General features: G+C 37.1%; 1 pseudogene; it reads left to right on the top strand.

Annotated features, from left to right (window-relative positions):
- The first annotated feature begins 7996 nt into the window (after positions 1-7996).
- Positions 7997-8278, top strand: LOC150015606 (small ubiquitin-related modifier 3 pseudogene; annotated as a pseudogene).
- The last annotated feature ends 3951 nt before the right edge of the window (positions 8279-12229 follow it).

Consider the following 12229-nt stretch of genomic DNA (forward strand, 5'->3'; position numbering starts at 1 on the left):
AAGACAAAGAGAGAATCCTAAAAGCAGCAAGAGAAAAACAACTGATAACATACAAGTGAGCTGCAATAAGGCTATCATCAGATTTCTCAACAGAAACACTACAAGCCAGAAGGGAATGGCAAAAAATATTCCAAGCAATGAAAAACAAAGGCCTACAACCAAGAATACTCTACCCAGCAAGACTCTCATTCAAAATGGAAGGTGAAATAAGGAGTTTCCAAGACAATAGAAGGCTAAAAGAATACATCTCCACCAAACCTGCATTGCAAGAGATGCTAAATGGTCTGCTTTAAGAAGATTAAGAAACAGAGAGAGACAGAGAAGAACACGAGTACAAAGGGGGAAAATGACAATGAATAAGTACTGAAAGAAAGAAGGAACCTCTACCATTTGCAATAATATGGATGGAACTAGAGAGAATTATGCTTAGCGAAATAAGCCAAGCAACAAAAGAAAAATACCTTATGCTATCACCTATTATGGGAAACTAATGAACAACACAAACAAATGAGCAAAATTGAACCAGAGGTATGTAAACAAGGAATAAAATAACAGCAACAAAGGGGTAGATGGGAGCGAGAGAATGGGGAAAGAAGAAGAAGGGTCTAGTCAAAGAAAATGTATAAATGACCCATGGACATGGACAACTGGGTGGGGACTGAATGTGGGACAAGGAGGGGAAGGATGCAGGAAAGCAAGAGGGGGAAAAAAGTGAGACAACTGTAATGAAAAAACAAACAAACAAAAATTTTTAGTGGGAGGAAAATTAAAAATATAAAGAATGGAAATGCAAGTTCCGTGAATATTAGAAGGACAAGAATTTTCCTTCACACTGTATATTTTTCTCCCTATCAGATCCCTCCAGAGTTTGGCATTCTAAACAAGTAAGTAATGACATAAGTTTCTTTGCATAAAACTAATAAGACCAGTTGTTAATAGAGGTTTTTTTGATTAAGACTTTGACTGGAATGTCATGCCTAAAGGAGAGATGCTTGGGCTCTGGTTGTTACCAAAAAGCCCTGAAGAACTGGGATTGACTTTCAAAGGTAATAAAAGCCCACAAGATAAAAGGCCTGGTATCTTGGTTGGATGTGTGGTCCATGGCAATCTTTCCAGGGAAGGAATGAAGGTTGTTTTCCTGAAAGATTGTTAGAAGGGACCTTAAGGCACAATGGAAAACGTGAAGGACTTGAAAAGACAGGTGTTTACAGGCAAGGCTGAATGCCAGGTATGTGGCTCAGCGTCTGTGCCCTGAAGGGCAGACTGAAGGTCACCCTAAATGTTCCTTGTTTAAGTTCCAGCAAAGCAGAACTAAAGATTGTAAGTGATCATTTTCTGTTCTTGTTCTGTTTATGCAAATAAACAGGAGAAATTAAAAATTAACTTAATGCAGTCCCTTTAATGACAAGGAGGGTAATCTTAGGGAGAAAAATCGCGATTCAAGGAAAATCACAATGCTCAGTGGTAGACTATAAGGTAGTGCAGCTAACTGTCTTTAAAGTTTATTTTCATTTAAAGTTTGTTTTTATTTGAAAATTAAACTATGTCTGTGGTATTATCAAAGATGTTTAATTTACAGGCAAGAAGAATGTCAAGTGCCTTGCAACTGGATGTCTTTCCGATAAGACAGTCCTACAGATTTAGAGACTTGTATGTGGGTTATGTTACATAAATTAAGATGTGTTTTCTGTTTTCAAAGGGCATAAGCCTATGATCTCATTACCTGAGTGATTGTCTGTACGTATAGGCCTCACTTAATCCTGTCTGCATTGCTGCCTCCTGAGACTCAGTGGTTTGGCTGAACTAAGTGGCTGGGTTGGTGAAGAATGGGGTGGTCTGTGGGCTTCACTTTAAAACTGGTTTCTCTTTTCTGTCCTAATGGCTTGGACAGAAACAACCCAGAGGTCTGAAAGGGAGAAAACCTAAAATATTTCCCTCAGTCCAAACTAAGTATAATGGGCAAAAGGGTTTTGGACAGGTGAGATGTACCTGGCACACCTTCCTCCAAAGAAGCCCTTCTTTTCCCTAATGTGGGACATTGAAAAATTAATACTTGCCTTTCGTCATCTAGTGGTTATGGATTGAATGATGTCTTTTAACCCTGTTGCCTCCAGAATACAACAAGAATGCCAGCCTGTTAAATGAAGCATGCTATTGTCCTGGGACAGCCAACCGACCTGGAGTCTGCATGATCCTTCCCCATGTGGGAAGGCCAACCCCACCTCCACACCCCCACTCTTATTAGGGATTTCTGGACCCAAAGGTAGGTAGAACTACGACCATGCCCAGCTTGAAGCAGCTAGAGGAGCTCAAGACCTGCACCCATTGTCCTTTATAAGATTATAAAGGGTCTTAAGTCTGAGAGAGAGGGATTGTTATTTTTAATTGTTAAAATAATTAATTGATTGATTATTTATTTATTTAAAAAGAAGAAGAAGAATATATGAAAGGGTGAGGCAGGAGAGCTTGTATGTACGACCCATGGGCACGTACTTGGGGAGGGGGGTTGTTGGGAGAGAGGGGTGCTGGGCGGAGGGGAGCAAAGGGGAAAAATTGGAACTCTTGTAACAATATAATCAATAAAATATACTTATAAAAAAAGAAAAAGAAATTGGAAACCTATTTTAAAAATTAATGACAGAAAACTTCCCTAACCTGGTGAAGGAAATAGACATAAAAGATCAGGAAGCGCAAACAATATAAACTCAAATACATCATAGTTAAAATGCATAATGTTAAAAACAAAGAGAAGCTCTTAAAGCAGCAAGATAAAAGCAGTTAGTTACCTATGAGGGAGCTCCCATAGGACTGTTTCCCTAAACTGATTTCTCAACAGAAACTTGGCAGGCTAGAAGGGATTGGCACAAAATATTCCAGGTGATGAAAAAGGATGCAGCAATTCCACTTCTTGTGTTATCCAGAAACACAAAACATATATGGAAAAGATCTATCAGGCATATATCAAAAAGGCATATACCTCCATATGTTTATCTCATCATTTTTTAAATTATATTTTATTGATTATGCTATTACAGTTGTCTCATTTTTTCCCTTTGCCCCCCTCCACTTTTTAGATTCTCTCTTTATCTTTAACCTTTGGCTTAATATGATGTGTGTTGATGTGGTCCTCTCTGGATCCAACTTGTTTGGAACTCTCCCTGCTTCCTGGATTTGTATGTCTGTTCCTTTGCCAAATATGGAAGTATTCTTTCATTATTTTTTCAAATAAGTTTTCGATTTCTTGCTCTTCCTCTTCTCCTTCTGGCACACCTATGATTTAGATGTTGGTACATTTAAAGTTGTCCCAGAGGTTCCTAAGTCTCTCATTTTTTTTCATTTTTCTTTCTTTTTTTGGTTCTGTTATAATGTTTATTTCTTCCTTTTGTTCCGCATTGATTTGAACCCTGGCTTCCTTCCACTCACTATTGGTTCCCTGTGGATTTTTCTTTATTTCACTTAGTGTAGCATTCATTCCTTCCTTTATGCATTTGTCATAGTTAATGGGTTATCTGAACATCCTTATCCGTTTCGAACTCTGCATCTGATAGGTTGGCTATCTCCATATTGCTTAGGTCTTTTTCTGGAGTTTTGAGCTGTTCTTTTATTTGGTCCACATTTCTTTGTCTTCTCCATTTGGCAGCCCCCCTGTTTGTTTTTATGTATTAGGTAGAACTGTTTTCACTCCCTGTTATGTTGTAAGGGGAGGAGCCTTAGGTGTTTGCCAGGACAGGGCAACCTGTTTCACTGCTTTGTGGTACTCTTAAGTGAGGGAGGGGTCAGATGTGTCACTTACCCCATTTCCAGTCAGCTCACCCACTTACCATATGCAACTGGTGCCCCTCTAGCTGTTGCCCTGGTGGTGCTTCCCAGAGTTAGTGTGATCATGTACATTCTAGGACCATGGAAGCACTCTTAGTGGACTCTCCTGAAAGACAGGCAGTTTCTTCCACCACGCCACCCCCGCTTGTTTTCCACAGCCAGAAGCTATGAGGCTTTATTTTCCCAGCGCTGGAACTCTGTGCAGCATGGTCTGGCCGGGGCTGGGATTGCTCCCAGGTGTGCCTCCCAGCTTTTATGTGCTGCATGTGAATGTGCAAGCACCTGTTACACCAGCCACCACCACTTCTTTGCCACTACTGCCTCTCTGCTACCCCACCATATCCTCTCTGCCCTGGCTCCCCTTTTCCACCCCTCTGACACATCTGGATGAATATATCTTCATTAAGTCTGTGGTTGTCAGACTTCCATACAGTTCAATTTTCTGGCAGTTCTGGTTGTTTTTTGTTTTGAGGTTAGTTGTGATGCTTTATGGTTGTATGAGGAGGCAAAGTGTCTACCTTTGCCTTCATGTTGGCCGGAAGTCTATCTTACTGTTATTGACAATAGCCAAGATATGGAAACAACCTCATGTCCATCAATAGATAAATGGATAAAGAATTGGTGATATACAACAGGATATGATACTGCCATGGAAAAGAATGAAATATTATCCTTGGCAATAACAAGGATGGACATAAGGGTATTGTTCCTTAAATCCCACATATAAGTGAAACAATCTGGTATTTGTCTCTATTTCATTTAGCATAACACCCTCTAGTCCCATCCATGCTATCTCAAGTGGTAAGGTTTTGTTCTTTTTATGGCCAAATAATATTCCATTGTATATAAGTATCACTGCTTTGTTATCCACTTGTCTATTGATGGGCACATGAGTTGCTTCCATATCTTGGCTATTGTAAAAAAATTGCAGTGAAAACAGAGGTGATTGTATTATTTTGTATTAGTGTTTTGGCTTTCTTTGGATATGTACCCAAAAGTGGAATTACTGGGTCATAAGGCAGTTCCATTTTTAATTTTTTGAGAAAATTTCATACTTTTTTCTAGAGTGTTACACCAATCTGCATTTCCACCAACAGTGCACCTCACCAACACTTGTTGTTGACTTATTGATGATAGCCATTTTGACAAGTATGATGTGATATCTCAATCTAGTTTTAATTTGCATTTCTCTGATGATCAGTGATGTTAAGCATCTTTTCATATGCCTATTATCCATTTGTATGTCCTCTTTGGAGAAGTGTCTAGGCAAAAGAGAAACAGACTCATAGATACAGAAAACAGACTGATGGTTGTCAGAGGAGTGTGGGATTGAGGGATGGGTGAAAAAGGTGAAGGGATGGAGAAGTACATTTTTGTAGTTATACAGAGATGTAAAGTACAGCATAGGCAATATAGTCAATAATACTGTAATAACTATGTATGCTGGTGATCACTTCATGTTATGTAAATGTTTAATCATGGGTTTGTACACCTGGAACTAATATTGTCTGTCAATGGTAATTTTAAAATTTTTAAAAAGAAAAAAATAACAGTAACAGATCGATGAAGGACCAGCTGAGGTACAAACCTATATTTCATAAAGTTTTATGGGGTCACTTTTCTGAACAACTCTCTCTCAGCAATTTCTCTATTACTATTGTTTCCTGAGGCTTCTCATTTTAGTCTTCCAACGAGAAAACTGTGACTTTAATTATCCAGATCTGCTATGCACTTCTACATCTGGCACCAAGGAGCAGGACAGAATTGGAACAAAAACAGCACCAACTGGTTTTGTCCCTCAAGTCTACAGCTCCATCAACTGGAGAAATTTCCCTCTTTCAGTTTTGGTTCCTGTGTTCAACTAAATGGAAATTCTCATAAGGTTCTTCCTGTAGGCTGTTCTCTTTGCCTAGAATGCCCCTTTCCTCTTTCTTCTGAAAAGCTCTTTCAGTATCTTTCAAACCCCAGTTTAGCCATCACCACCTTTGGGAAACTTTCCTAGAGTCCCTAGAATTAACCATGCTCTCATCCGAGCAATCTCTGTATCCTACTCTTATTTGTTAGTTCTTACCACACAATATTCTGATGCATTCTTTATGGCCCCTGGTGAACTGTAGGCTTTCCAAAGACTGAAAGTTTATAGCTGTTTTATTATTACCTAGCACAGTTGGTTGGAGCGTCATCCTCATGCACTGGGATTGTGGGTTCAATCCCCAGCGGGGCACACGCAGGACTCAACCAGTGAAGGCATGTTATGGCTTTGTAGAATACTTGAAAAGGATAAAAGTGTAATGTACATTGCCCAAGTATTCAGTCTGCCATTCAGTAATTACTGAGCTCTTACCGGGTACTGGGCACTGTGAGATGCATGGAGGATACAAAAATAAGAACAACACAGCCCTGGTTGGGTACCTCAGTTGGTTACAGCATCGCCCAGATATGCCAAGGTTGTTAGTTTGATCCCTGGACAGGGCACATACAAGAAACCACCAGTGAATGCATAAATCGGTGGAACAATAAATATGTCTCTCTCTCAAAGAAAAAAACAATACAACCCTTTCTCCAGGAGCCAGACTTTTGATGGGAATAGAAACCAATACATACAGTTCACTTAATAACTACTTAAGTAGAGGTACAGACAACTAGGGAAGCAGAGAAGAATGATTTATTTTGCTTTAAAAAGTCAGGAAAAGCTTAAAAATGGAGTGAAATTTCAGCTGAATCTCAAAAGTGAGAAGCATACATTTTTTATAGGAAGGCAATCAAGGTCTGGGAAAGATAGTTCTGTGTAGCATGCACATTGGCCATTGGGAGACAAAGACTTAACAATAGGTTAGGACCTGCCTGTGAAGGTCTTTGACACCATAGGAAAGAGTTGGGACTTTATTTCACTTGTTTGAGTAAGCCAAGGTTAATAAACAAGGAAGAGTTGATTGATGGTTGGGAAGTCTGAGCAGAATGATGGCATGAGGCAGGCAGGGGCTGCAAGTCAGGAGAAGGGTTTCTGGGACCTTTCTGCAGTTGAAGTGATGAATTTTTGGAGTACTTACATGTGGGAACAGGTGGAGGTTGTGGGGAGTGAACAGAAGTCAACTCAATATTAGGTTGGAATCCTCAATAGGTGGTGATGTCACTATAGAAAATTGAGCAAATAGGAAATGAAAGAGGGCCAAGGCAACCCATCTTGTGGCCCATCCTCTGCCTGGTTAACTTGTATTCTCCTTTTGAGATGGCTTTCCTAAGAAGCCTTCCCTCCAGCTCTGCTGAGGGTGATGCTATTGTGATCTTGCAAGACCCTATGATCATTCCACCACAAATACTTCCCAACTTTTGTAATTACCCCTTTTACCTGGCCAGGGGGAAGTCAAAGCTCTGTACCTGCCCAGGGGAGGAAAAGAAGCGCAAGACTCAGAGTCTTCAGGATCTCTATTTAAGGAGGCTGAAGAGCCAAGAAGGACGAAGCAGAGAGGAATGCACTGGCAATGAGCGAACACACCACAGTGCCTCAAGGCTTGCTGAATGATGTTCCGTTGGCCAAAATTTGTTTTTCCCATTCGATGGCTCTAGAAGTGCTTAGTTGTCTTTACTTCATTCTAAACAATTTTGTTAAGATTGTATTTTGACAGCTGTCATATCAGTGTGTATTAAAAAAAAAAATCAAAGTCAGTGAATGTTTTGTGCAGCCATTTTAATATTGAAGATGTAAGAAGCTATGCAACATTTTTGGCATATTATGCTTTATTATTTCAAGAAAGGTAAAAACGCAACTGAAACACAAAAATAATTTTGTGCAGTGTACGGAGAAGGTGCTGTGATTGATCAAACATGTCAAAAGTGGTTTGGGAAGTTTCTTGGTACTATTGACATTTCAGCCAAATAATTCTTTGCTCTGCAGCTGTCTTATGCATTTGAAGATGTTTAGCAGCATTTAGCAGCACCCCTGGCCTCTACCCACTAGAAGCCAATAGCAGGAGATAGCCAACATACTCAAAATATCCAAATCAATAGTTATTGGTGAAAATGAAAAACTAAATGAACTTTTTGGCCAACCCAATATTATGTCTCTTTTGTTAAGAAACGAAAACCATGGGCCACTTCTAGTGCTGCTTGTGTGCTCGCTGGGTGCAGACCTGGTACCTTTTGTGAAGCGGCAGTTGAGGCAGCTCTGGCACTTGCCATGGCTAACGAAAAGCCCAAGGAAGGAGCACAGACTGAGCATGATCATATTAACTTGAAGGTGGCAGGGCAGGATGGTTCCGGGTTGCAGTATGAGATAAAGAAGCATATACCACTTAGAAAACTGACAAAAGCCTATTGTGAAGGACAGGGTTTGCCAATGAGGCAGATCAGATTGCGATTTGATGGGCAGCTATTCAATGAAGCAGACACACCTGCACAGTTGGAAATGGAGGAAGGTTCAATTGGTGTGTTCCAGTAGCAGACAGGAGGTGTTTACTAAAAAGGGAACCTGCTACTTTACTACAAAACTCTGGTCCTCCAGACCAAGAAGACATTCTCTGAAAACCACTTTTTGGTCCCACCACATTTTTACTACAGTATGCTACTGCTTCTTCTCTTCTTTCACTTTCCCTTTTTTCCTTTATTGTACATAAGGTAACTGATACATGTGCATAAGTATTTGCATTTTTAAAAACTAGACAGCCAATGGTGTGTTTTGATGGACATCAAATGGAGTTTGGATGGGGGAAAATATGGATTCTCTGACTAGACCCGCTTTTTCCATTACTGGCATGCTCATTCAGACCTTATCTTCCAGTAAGTTATTTTGCTCTCAATATTTAACAAAAAAAAAAAAAAAAAAAAAAAAGGCATTTTAAACCTCTGGCAGTCACCATCTCTTTGTTTGATTGGAGATTTTAATGTTTTTCATTTATTATTCTAAAACCAAGACAATTGTTACATGGAGGGAAATGTGTCTTTAAGGAGGGATAAATTACTTCAAAAAATAAAATAGGAAAAAAAGAATCCTAGATTCCCCTTCAAGTCAAGCATCCCATTGTTTAAGTAAATATCTTAAATTTAAAAAAACTGAAAACTATCAGAATTTATGGTGAATAGCGGGACGATTTCACCAGTATTCTAAATGCTTCTAAGACTTGGCTTATTCTCATATATAATAACCAGATCCTTTTATTTATAAACATGAATGTTTCTACTATTATGTTGAATACTTGAATTTTCTTCACATACAAACCTGTAAACACATCTTATATACACATGCCAAGAGAAACAGGACCTACTTAACATCACTATGTAAATCCTCTGCTGTAAAAGTGGGACGAATGTTAAGTACTCATATTGTTTTAAGGATTAAATTGTCTTGTGAATTTTCTATGTTTGATATTTTTCATGGTTTTAGATATATTACTTTTAAATTGTGTTCCTAAAAAAAAAAAACTACATATAGTAAAAATTTAAAATGCTCTTTTAAAAAATGTGGAACTTATAAAAAGATATAACTGACATATATTAGTTTCAGGTATTCTACATGATTCAATATTTGTATATATTGTGAAATGGTCACCACAATAAATCTAGTTAACATCCATCACCACAGTTACAGATTTTTTTCTTGTAATGAGAACTTTTAAGATCTACTCTACTCTTAGCAACTTTTAAATATGTACTACATTAACTACAGTTACCATGCTGTACATTACATCCCTGATTTATTTTATAACTGGAAGTTTGTACCTTTTAATCCCCTTCACTCATTTTGCCCACACCCTACTCCTATCTCTGGTAGTCACCATCTTTCCTTGTATCTATAAGCTTTTCTTGTTTTTGTGTTTTTTTGTTTAGATCCCACATATAAGTGAAATCATACAGTATTTGTTCTTCTGACTTATTTAGCATATCTTCAAAATCCAAGATCCACCCATGTTGCTGCAAATGGCAAGATTTCCTTCTTTTATGATTAACAGTCCAGTGTATACATGCATACACACCATACTTTATCCCATTCATCATCAATGGACACCTCCGTTCATTACAAAAATGCTTTCTTTAAACGTTAGCCCTTTCTTCTCAAAGTTCTATGTCTCAAAGTCATTCAAATTAAACAATGTACAATATTGTTATTAATTATGAACATTTATTAAGTACCAAAAGTATACTGCAAGTTGCTATATAAAAACATAATTAGCGATATTGTGTCCCTGCTATTGAGTTTACAATCTAAAATGAAACACAATAAGAATGCTTATAAACCTACCTTGAAATTTCCTGAACTTAGAAATGGCTCTTTTGGCAAATAAGTGAGGCAAAATTCAGGTACAATATTAATAAGGCTTAGAACATAATCCAAAGACTGTTTTATTTGTTTCCAGACATTTCCTCTAATTATACCTGGCTTGGTAAGAAAAAGAGCACTTAGAAATTTGGTAAAAACCACAAATTATTTAAAACTGCCTTGTTGGACTTTAAACAAAGAGATGCTTACTAGCCTTAGTTTTTTCACAGCTAGGAAAAGCCCCACCAAAAAATATCATGAACTAAACCAAGTTTGTCTCTTTTGTCAATACAGCTTTTCAACTTTTTCCTCCTTTCCCACAAATAAGGGCTCCAATGATAGCCCTATTACGGAAGTACGTATGGCATCTAGATAAAATACCTAACAAGCTGAACTTCCAGGAAACACTAATTCATATTTTAGAGAAGAGTGAGCGAGGAGGGCACCGAGACCTCTGGCTACAGGAGAGGCCTGGCTGTGTAAAGTACGTAAACAAAGCAGCTGAGTTCGCTCCATGCATCTTCAAAGCGATTAAGAATATAGGAGATATATATATGTAAGTGGTTGCTTTTCTGCTTTGTATTTCTGGTACAGAAGTATTTTAGAATTTAGCATCAAGACCCTATACTGCAAACCCTGTACTATTTTGCCTATATCCATAGTGTAATATTAATAAATACGCTTAAGGTTTTCATTGCTGGTCATAAATTAGCTGACAAAGGCACACTGGAGAGATTTTGATTCTTACTGTCAAACAAAAAGACTGTTTTAAACTTCTGATCACACGCAGTCTTAAATTATATATGTAATTATTTTCAATTATTTGTAATTCTTTGAACTCTAAAAGAACACTAAAAATAAATTATTGGTTATAAGTTATCTGAAATCTGAAATAGAATTTACCCTATAACGTGCACACAACAACTTTTTAGTATATGCATAGAAATGTTTTAATGGCAGAGTGGCAGGATCCTGAGATGATACATTTAATGGCAAAACAATAATTTTCCCCTTAGAAGTCTATCTTGGCAACTTTCTTTTAAAAGATAACATAGCAGCAGAAGCAACATTCAAATAACGTTCACAACAAAATACACTGCATACCACTTATCAAGAATGGTCCAGGAACTTCAGAATAAAATGTTTTATGAAGTAGAATAATTCACTACTTTTGACCTAAAATTGACACTTAAACATTCCTCTTCCGATTTAAAAGTGTCATTTATACATCTTTCTTACAGCAAATAAAATCCAACTAATTAGAAACACATATCAACATCATTCTATTCTAATAAGATGGCAGAAATTAATCTTAATATTTCCCAAAAGGGAGAAAAAAAATTAAAAATATAGTCATAGCTGTGGTAAGTGAATCTGAGTTTATAAATCTCAAACAATAAATTTATTTTTAATTGGTACTGTATGGAACAGCTAGAATTCCTGATTAAATCATGTGTTTTTCTAAGGCAAGGCAAATATAGTAACTTATCTATTAATATAAAGCAATATGACCAAAACATATACATTCACTTTTTTTAAGTGATACATTCCAAGCTACATAAAATTTAGTTTCATGTCCTATTCTACATTTTGATATTAAGCTTAGAAGTATAATTGCTAATATAAAGAAAGTTTCATTTTTCTAATACTGCAAATTATACTGTCTTTTCAAATACATAGGATAAATTTTTGCACACAATTTAAAAAGGCAAACTATTAGCTAGTTGTATCTACTGTGTTAACTGTATGAAGAAGTTCACAAGGAAAACAAAATATAAAACTAAGCGTAATTTGAAAAACTAAGCATAATTATTGTATTTAACAACTACAACCACAAAAAAAATCAAGTAGTTCAGAAAACACTTGTTTTGTGTAATATGTATATTCATTTTACAGCTACCAGTTTCATAAACATACTAAGATTCCGTAAGACTTGTTTTTCTTGGTTATTTTTCTTCCTTGTATCCTCCCCAATAGCAGTTTGGAATTAATTTTCTTTTGAGTACAAAGTAAAATAATGTTTGTATTTTTTGAGTCATGTAAAAGCTGACTCCTTACTTTCATTTTTAAAAGTTGTATTTAATTTTTTAAAAAACTAAAAACTAAAAACTAAAGTTGTACAGAGGAAACAGAACTCATGGTCATGGACAACAGAAC

Source organism: Furipterus horrens, unplaced genomic scaffold, assembly GCF_987537825.1.
Source record: "Furipterus horrens unplaced genomic scaffold, mFurHor1.1.pri manual_scaffold_3, whole genome shotgun sequence".
NCBI lineage: Eukaryota > Metazoa > Chordata > Mammalia > Chiroptera > Furipteridae > Furipterus > Furipterus horrens.